Consider the following 9,409-nt stretch of genomic DNA (forward strand, 5'->3'; position numbering starts at 1 on the left):
TTTTGGACGTTTGACTGCTCCTTCTAGCATGTAAGGTGGCCTGTTGAGGATCACCTCTTTTTGTGTTTAAATGTACACTAATTTTTATACGTACATATATATATAGGCGCAGGAGTGGCTGTGTGGTAAGTAGCTTGCTTACCGACCACATGGTTCTGGGTACAGTCCCACTGCGTGGCACCTTGGGCAAGTGTCTTCTACTACAGCCTCGGGCCGACCAAAGCCTTGTGAGTGGATTTGGTACACGGAAAATGAAAGAAGCCCATCATATATATGTATATATATATATATATATATATATATATATGTATGTATGTGTATATGTTTGTGTGTCTGTGTTTGTCCCTGCCAACATCGCTTGACAACCGATGCTGGTGTGTTTATGTCCCTGTCACTTAGCGGTTCGGCAAAAAAGACCGATAGAATAAGTACTAGGCTTCCAAACAATAAGTCCTGGGGTAGATTTACTCGAATAGAGGCGGTGTTCCAGCATGGCCACAGTCAAATAACTGAAACAAGTAAAAGGGTAAAGAGTATACATACATACATACATATAAACACACACACACACATAAAATGAAGTAGATGTATAGCTGTTAGGTGACTATTTTTATAAGCAATCTTGTGTTAAAATACACACATACCTTGCTGGAAATTAGCTAAATTATCAACTCTAATTGGAAAGCTGAATTAATTGTAAAGTTTTACGATGAGAGAGTAGCAGAGATAACATGAATACAATGTACACCAACACACACAATCTCAACGCATAAACTGTCTGAATGCATGAACAAGTGCACATTATCAAAACCCATTGCAGTCATGAAACATTAAAAGCCATCATTATGGATATAGGAAATAGAAGGAAATGGCTTGATTTATAAATTTTCTTCTGTTTTAACAAAATAATTTTATATTAAAAGATGGTGGACTGGTAGACTCGTTAGCGTGTTGGACAAGGCAACTTGTGGTATTTGTTCTAAATTTCTATATTCTGAGTTCAGATCCAGCTGAATTTAGTTTTGTCTTTCATCCCTTGAAGGTTGGTAAAATAAAGTACCAGTTCTGTACTGGGGTCAATGTAATCGACTCACTGCTTCCCCTTAATTTCTAACCTCGTTAAGTGTTAAAGACATTTATGTGAATTTTTTTTTTTATGGAAATATGCACTACAGACTGAAATTATTCTTTTCTACTCTAGGCACAAGGCCTGAAATTTTTGGGGAGGGGGGGGCCAGTCGATTAGATCGATCCCAGTACACAACTGGTACTTAATTTATCGACCCCCAAAAGGATGAATGGCAAAGTCGACCTCGGCAGTATTTGAACTCAGAACATAAAGACAGACGAAACACCGCATCACATTTCACCTGGGGTGCTAACGATAATGCCAGCTCACTGCCACAGTTTGAAATTATTGAAGAGATAGGATTTAAGTAAGATATAATTACTTGGTTACCCTGCCAGTGTTGGTGCCACGTTAAAAGCATCCAGTCCACATTGTAACATGGTTGGCATCTGGAAGGACATCCAGCTGTAAAAATCTTACCCAAACTAATTTTGTCTGTGCTAGTGCCATGTAAAAAATACTGAGTCCACTCTGCAGTGGTTGGTGTTAGGAATGGCATCCAGCTGTAAAAATCCTGCCAAAACAGACACAGTAGCCTTGGGTAGATTTTCTACCTCACCGGTTCCTGTCTACCATCCTACCCATGCATGCATGGAAGATGGATGTTAAACAAAGATGATGGTGATGATGGTGATGATCTTTTACTTTTTATTCCTTGTTTCAATCATTGGAGAATGGCCATGCTTGAAGGATTTTAGCTCAATAAATTGACCCACATACTTATTTTCCTTTGTAAATCTTGTACTTAATCTATCAGTCTGTTTTACCAAACAACTAAGTAATGAGGAGATAAACAAACCAACATCAACTGTCAAATGGCATGGGGACAAACACACACACACACACACACACGTCATGTTTACAGATGTGGATTTGTGTCCTACAGGCAGCCCTCAACCTTTTCTATCCAAAGGGTTTTCTAACTCAATATTCACACGCTTTTATTTATAGCTTTATCTGCTTCAAGATACACTGTTCTAAAAAAGAGTCATATACTATACACAGTTTCCATATTCCAAATTCACTGACAGGGCATTAGTCAACCTGGGGCTATAATAGAAGACTCTTGCTCAAGGGGCTGCACAGTGGGGTTGAAACCAAAACCACATCATTACAAAGCAAGCTTTGTAACTACACAGTTATACCTTTGCCTATAATGTCAATTACGAGATAAATTCTGATCTTCTTTAATTGAAAGATGATCTTTCAGTCTATTGTACTTTACAGCTCACAGCTGATAATGCCTGTTTCTTAGAAACTATAAACAACACTCTTCAACCTTGACATATGTGTCAAGTAAATGCTGGAGAGAAAAACTTTCCTGACTTGTGAACAACACAGAATCTACCTCTACATGCATGAGGATAATAATAGAACTCCCATAAAGTTGGTTTATTATTGCACTATCAAGAAATACAAGTGGGTAGGTAACACACTGATTCAAGATAAGATATGACATCTTGCTCAGAATCAAGAGTAAGATTATATGATGTTTGTATGAGAAGATCAATGCTGCTTGGTAGTAAATTTCGAGGAGATTTGGGAAGAACAGAGAGGAGTAAAGTGAACATGTTTCACTGGGAGCATATTGTTAGTGTGCTTGAGTTATAAGGCAAGAATGGGATGAAAGAAAAACTGGATATATAGAGGAATATATGCAACAGAAAAGACTGAGCTGCTACAGATGAAATTGATATGATGAATTGCTAAGAGTTCAGAATTAATGAAATTGTGGGAGGGAAAGAGAGGAAGAGCGGGGGAGAAGTAGTGAAGACTGATTTCAAGATATTGTCTCTTATAAAGAAAATTAAGGGCTATGGCAATTGGCTGCTTGCAGTGCTGCAGATGACCCAACCAACCTTAAAAGTATGGCAAAATGTATGTTATACATGGGTAATGAAGGAGGCCAAGATATAATGATATACAGGGTGGCCCAAAAGTAGGTTTACAGTTAAATTTCTTTTAAAATATTTCATTACATTTAAATTTCTATCTTACAGTTATATTGCTTATGCACATCTTAAACAGACAATGTTTAATCTCTCAGATGTGCAAAATGTCCTCCTTCAACATTGCAACATTCTTTAAGCCTCTTCAGAACACTCTGACACACAATGCGGCACAAATTCTGATCTCCATCAATTTCAGTGAATGCATCATCATCATCATCATCGTTTAACGTCCGCTTTCCATGCTAGCATGGGTTGGACGATTTGATTGAGGACTGGCGAGCCAGATGGCTGCACCAGGCTCCAATCTGATCTGGCAGAGTTTCTACAGCTGGATGCCCTTCCTAACGCCAAACACTCCGAGAGTGTAGTAGGTGCTTTTACGTGTCACCGGCACGAGGGCCAGTCACACGGTACTGGCAACGGCCCATTTACTGTTTTGAGATTCTTTTCATAAACGTTGTTCTTTACATCTTCCAAAAAAGAAATCCATTGGTGTCAGGTCTCGTGAACGTGGTAGTCATTTGATGCTGCCCTGTATTCCAAACCAATGCTGTGGAAAGGCTTGGTTAAGGTAGTCTTTTACTGTCACCGCATAATGTGGAGGTGCTCCATCTTGCTGAATAATGGTTTCATATTTTTTCTATAATTAAGATCTAAACTATTAATATATGAATGCGAAAGAGATAGTTGAATAACTGTAAACCTACTTTTGGGCCACCCTATATATCTGCATCTGGGAGTTGTTTCCCTTTTGTACTAAATAAGTCTCCACCTTCTGCCTCCTTGCTTATGCATGGCAGTCCAAGTCAGTTCTTATTCAGAGTTACTACTCTCCAAGATGGAGCAGCAGTACACACTATGCTCTCATGTCTTAGTTTTTGTCATGGTTTCTAAGTCAGGATGTACTACCCAATACCAACCAGTTTATGGAGTGTATTGAATACGTTTGATCATGGCACGAGCACAAGAGAGGTTGTTATGCTACATAAGACTAAAGAGTTCTCTCAACTTTATATTATCTCTGCTGAATTAGCCAAACATATTAAACAGTGTTTCCAAGTAAGGCACTATTTCCTCATGGTTGGATGTGTTCACAAAAGCTTGGAAATGAATAACACCATTTATGTGAAATTGTCATTCATTTAGAACTCTCACAGGATGTCAAAACAAACACCCACAGAGAGTCTTGGAAACAGCTTGCTAGTCTAGTGCAAGCAGACAGTTGAAAACTCCGCATACTGAATACCAGTAGGTTTCAGGGGTCATCAGGAGAGAATATGTATCGTTTTGGAGCCTTCCTCTCAACAGCTTTACAGCACATCCCACCCCACTGATATGAGATCCCAACCACTGTTTCATCTGACAAGTATTTGACCTCAAGTCCACTTTAGGATCTTTTCCTCCACAGCCAAGTTTCATCATTCCTTTACAACCATATTCAACAGCTGGACCTGAGCTTCTTTCTGTTTGCATCTACCAAATCCAGTCACAAAGATTTAGTCAGCCCAGTGCTACAGTAGAAGACATTTTGGTCAAGGTGCCATGTAGGGATGGGGATCTGAACCAGAAATCATATGGTTACGAAGTCAGCTTCTTAACTATACAACTATACATGCATCGAGAGCCTATAACTTCTGGGTTGCAAAATATAGAATTGTGACAACTGTGCTGGTGACACGTAATAAACACCACCTAACTGGCTCCCCATGCCAGTGGCACATAAAAAGCACCATCTGAACATGGTCGATGCCAGTGCCCCACTGAGTAGCTCCCATGCTGGTGGCATGTAAAAAAACATCATTTGAGCATGGTTGATGCCAGTACTGCCTGACTGGCCCTCATACCGGTGGCACATAAAAAACACCCGCTAGACTCTCAGAGTGGTTGGCATTAGGAAGTGCATCCAGTTGTAGAAACCTTGCAGCGAGCCGGCAGAAATGTTAGCACGCTGGGTGAAATGCATAGCGGTGTTTCATCTGCCATTACGTTCTGAGTTCAAATTCCGCTGAGGCTGACTTTGCCTTTCATCCTTTAGGGGTCAATAAATTAAGTGCCAGTTACGCACTGGGGTCGATGTGATCGACTTAATCCCTTTGTCTGTCCTTGTTGGCAATAAAGGAATAAGAAACCTTGCTAGATCAGATTGGAGCCTGATGCAGCCTACTGGCTTGCCAGTCTTCAGACAAACCGTCAAAACCCATGCCAGTATGGAAAATGGACGTTAAATGATAGTGCTGATGATGATCCTGCTTAGATATTGAACTCAAAAGAACAGATTGAGAGAAAAAGAGGAGGATAGAATGCAAGAGAGAGAGAGAGAGAGACAGACAGACAGAGAGCAGACTTCTTAACCACACAGCCATGCCTGTATGCCTTCATATGAATTAAAAGTGGATTTCAGATGGCGATGTGATTAAATAAACAATGTAGCTAACACTGACAGCAACAGAATAAATAAGGATGAATTTGATGTGAACCTCCTTGTATTGCATCATAGAATGCCACAAGGGAAAATTTTCTCTAGATATGTGATCAGAATTTTAATGTATGTTTGCAATACCAACTATTATAGTTATCAATATTTGAAGCAGTCCTGTTTCTATGTACATACGAATATGAATATATTTCTTCTAGTATTTCAGTTTTTGCATAACTAATGTCATTCATCATAAGTCCACCTCATAGCGTAAGCCCCCCAACCCCACTCCACCACAATTGTATGGTTAAATAAGAGCTGGTTTGCAAAGCGAGAGAAATATTTTAATAAAAAGAAAAAGAAAACCTCAGTCTGTTTACAAACCACAAAAAAAAAAAAAAAAAAAACAGTTAGACTTTCAAGATCCAACAATATAATCAATGAACGAAGCAAATGAAAACTCTAAAATAGTATTAGCTGTATGTTTTCTAGTTGGATGTATTGAATCAGGTGAGGAGACTTGCAGTAGTGGTGGGGCACAATGGGGAATTATAATTATGTGCAACTGAATTAACAATTTTGTTACCAACCTGGCTGAAACCAGGTCTGGCACTGTAATACAAATGTCTTGTTTTCAAAAGTTTTGAATTAAAATCTTCCACCAAGCCTTAGTCACAATTTATGTTCCTAACACTAGCTTAATGATAACCAAGTTATTTTACTAAATTCTTTGTTATATTTAAAGTAATTGAAAGAAACACAGAGCATCTCAAAATAAATACAGTAACGAAGGTGTTAAATGGTTTTCTAATTATCAGTTTGTTGAGGAGGTATCATCATCATCATCATCATCATCATTTAATGTTCGCTTTCCATGCTAGCATGGGTTGGACGATTTGACTGAGGACTGGTGAACCAGATGGCTGCACCAGCCTCCAATCTGATCTGGCAGAGTTTCTACGGCTGGATGCCCTTCCTAATGCCAACCAGTGTAGTGGATGCTTTTACGTGCCACCAGCACAAGTCAGTCAGGCGGTACTGGCAATGGCCATGATCAAATGGTGTATTTTACGTGCCACCTGCACAGGAGCCAGTCCAGCGGCACTGGCAACGACCTCGCTCGAATGTTTTTTTCGCATGCCACCAGCACAAGTGCCAGTAAGGTGATGCTGGTAACGATCACGCTCAAATGGTCTCTTTACGTACCAAGGTATGGAAGCCAGACAGCTGCTCTGGCAATGATCATGCTCAGATGGTGCTCTTAGCGCTACACTGGCACATAATCCTAAACTAAAAGCTGTTTCTAAATAGATTAGTTTTCTCTTCAGAGACTAGAATTGTCATCTTATATTAAAGACAATATAGCATGGCTTCCAAATGGCTGATTTTGTCAATGATAGAAAGAATGCAAGAGTAGAGTCGAATGGGATAAATAAAACTGCCGGCTGGAGACTAAATGACCAATGTGCATATTCTCATGATGTCTGCACTCTTAAGCTGATAATGAACCTAATCATTATTGAATATTTAACCCTTTAACATTTAAACAGGGTCTAGCCAACCCAAATATTCTATCTGTTTTAGGTTCAAACTGGTCAGGTCTGGCTTCTAGAATCCACCCAACAATGTCATTCTAAAAATAAACAATCATTTCATAAAAACCTCAAAGCTTTGAGATAACGCATGATTAATTCAAAACAAAATGAATAAATAAGCATTATACTTGACAGAATATCTCAATGCTAAAGATGTGAGCAACTAAGCAACAATAAAGGTTTTATTTATATTATTTACATTTGACAGATATTTGGCCTCATCTTGTTTGTTGTTAACACAATGTTTCAGCTGATATACTCTCCAGCCTTCACCAGGTGTCCTGGGAGGTTTACGAACCTGGGTTCTCATTCCTAAGGTATTTATACAGCACCAGCAGTGGCACCGTTGCCGCCGCCACTGCCACCACCACCACCACCAGTGAGTACTGGGGTTGATGTAATCAACTAGTCCCCTCCCACCCAATTTGAGGCCTTGTGCTTCCAGTGGAAAGGTTTGTCTTGGAAGCATTAATTGGCAGAGTTGTTAATATGTTGGAGAAAATGCTCTGTGGCATTTCTTCCAGATCCTTACATCCTGAGTTCAAATACTGCTGAGATCAGCTTTGCCTTTTATCCTTTAAGAGTAGATAACATAAAATACCAGTCAAGTACTGGGGTGAGGAATCGATGCAAAATTGCTGGCCTTGTGCCAAAATCTGAACCCATTATCTTGCAGTATTGTATTCAAAATGTTCCTATTGATCAGAAGGCAGTACAAAACCACTCAAGTGTCTTCTCTCTTTCATCAGCCATTGTTGTAAAGTAATAAATCTTTTACTGTTGAATTTCTCGTGAGCAAATGACGCATGTAATGTAATAAGACTTATTTTCACAATGATACACGCTCAACCAGACATACATTGAAAATATTCTTTCACTTGTTTCGGTCATTTGACTGCGGCCATGCTGGGGTACCACCCTTAGTCGAACAAATCGATCCCATGACTTATTCTTCGTAAGCCTAATACTTATTCCATCAGTCTCTTTTGCTGAACTGCTAAGTTATAGGGATATAAACACAGCAACACTAGTTGTCAAGTGATGGTAGGGGTACAGACACACACACACACACACACATATATATGACAGGCTTTCAGTTTCCGTCTACGAAACTCACTCACAAGGCTTTGGTCAGTCTGAGACTATAGTAGAAGACACTTGCCCAAGGTGCCATGCAGTGGGACTGAACCCAGAAGCATATAGTTGGGAAGCAAACGTCTTACCACACACCCACACCTATGAATAAAACAAAACAATTTACTTTGAACAATTGAAACATTAAGAAAATATAGTTATTCCATTTATAAAGGACCAAAGAGAATTTAATGATGGAAATAAAATTTCAAAAGAATATGTTTACAGGGTGCGTCAGAACTTCCTTTATTTTACATGATTTTTGGTGTGGTGCTTGTAAAGTTAGGCAAGTAATAATGGTGATTTCATGGAGCTAATGTTCTACCATTTCTTTTTACAGATATTGTCATGGTTAAGCAGTTAAGTGTAGAATGAGCATCTAGCTGTGAAAACAATTTGTCGAACCAGTAAACCACCCCAGCCATACAAACATAGATTAGATAAACAATGTAAGTAAAACAGTAATTAAGTCGATGAAAAGATTTTTAAAAAGGCAGAGAAAAAAAAAGAAATATACAAGCTCCATAATATATATAACTTAGAAACGGGGGTGGGGTCTGTAAAGATGTAGGGCATAGATGTTACTATCATTACACTACTACTACTACATATAGTTAAAGTAAGATGTGTAAATGTATGGGTACGTGTGCATACAATGAATTAATACGTATACATACATATATATAAATACACACACACACACATACACACAAGTGTATGCATGTGAATATGTGACTAATATAGAAATTTGTATGTATATGAGAATGTATAGTTGTACATAGACTTAAAACTAAATGTGTATTGTGTATGTATTTGTTGCACCCGTAACGTAGTGTACAGATGCATTATTAGTACAATAACCGAGAATTATATTTACATAGGATGTAGTATTAATGTGAAACAGAGAATATATAACCACAGGTCCTCTTTTAGACTTAGACACAAGGCAAATAGTACGACATTGGCAAGTAAAATTTGGGAGTTAAAAGATAATGGTATTAATTTTAGCCTTAAATGGGAAATTATAAGAAGAGCTCAACCTTATAGAAATAATAGATATGGATGTGAATTATGTTCTATGGAAATATATGAAATTTTTAAACTTAGAAATAATCCTAATCTAATCAATAATAGATTAGACCTTAGGGTATCGTGTGTACACTGCTCTACTCGCACTTTTAAA

This window comes from Octopus bimaculoides, chromosome 3, assembly GCF_001194135.2.
Source record: "Octopus bimaculoides isolate UCB-OBI-ISO-001 chromosome 3, ASM119413v2, whole genome shotgun sequence".
In the NCBI taxonomy this organism is placed as follows: Eukaryota; Metazoa; Mollusca; class Cephalopoda; order Octopoda; family Octopodidae; genus Octopus; species Octopus bimaculoides.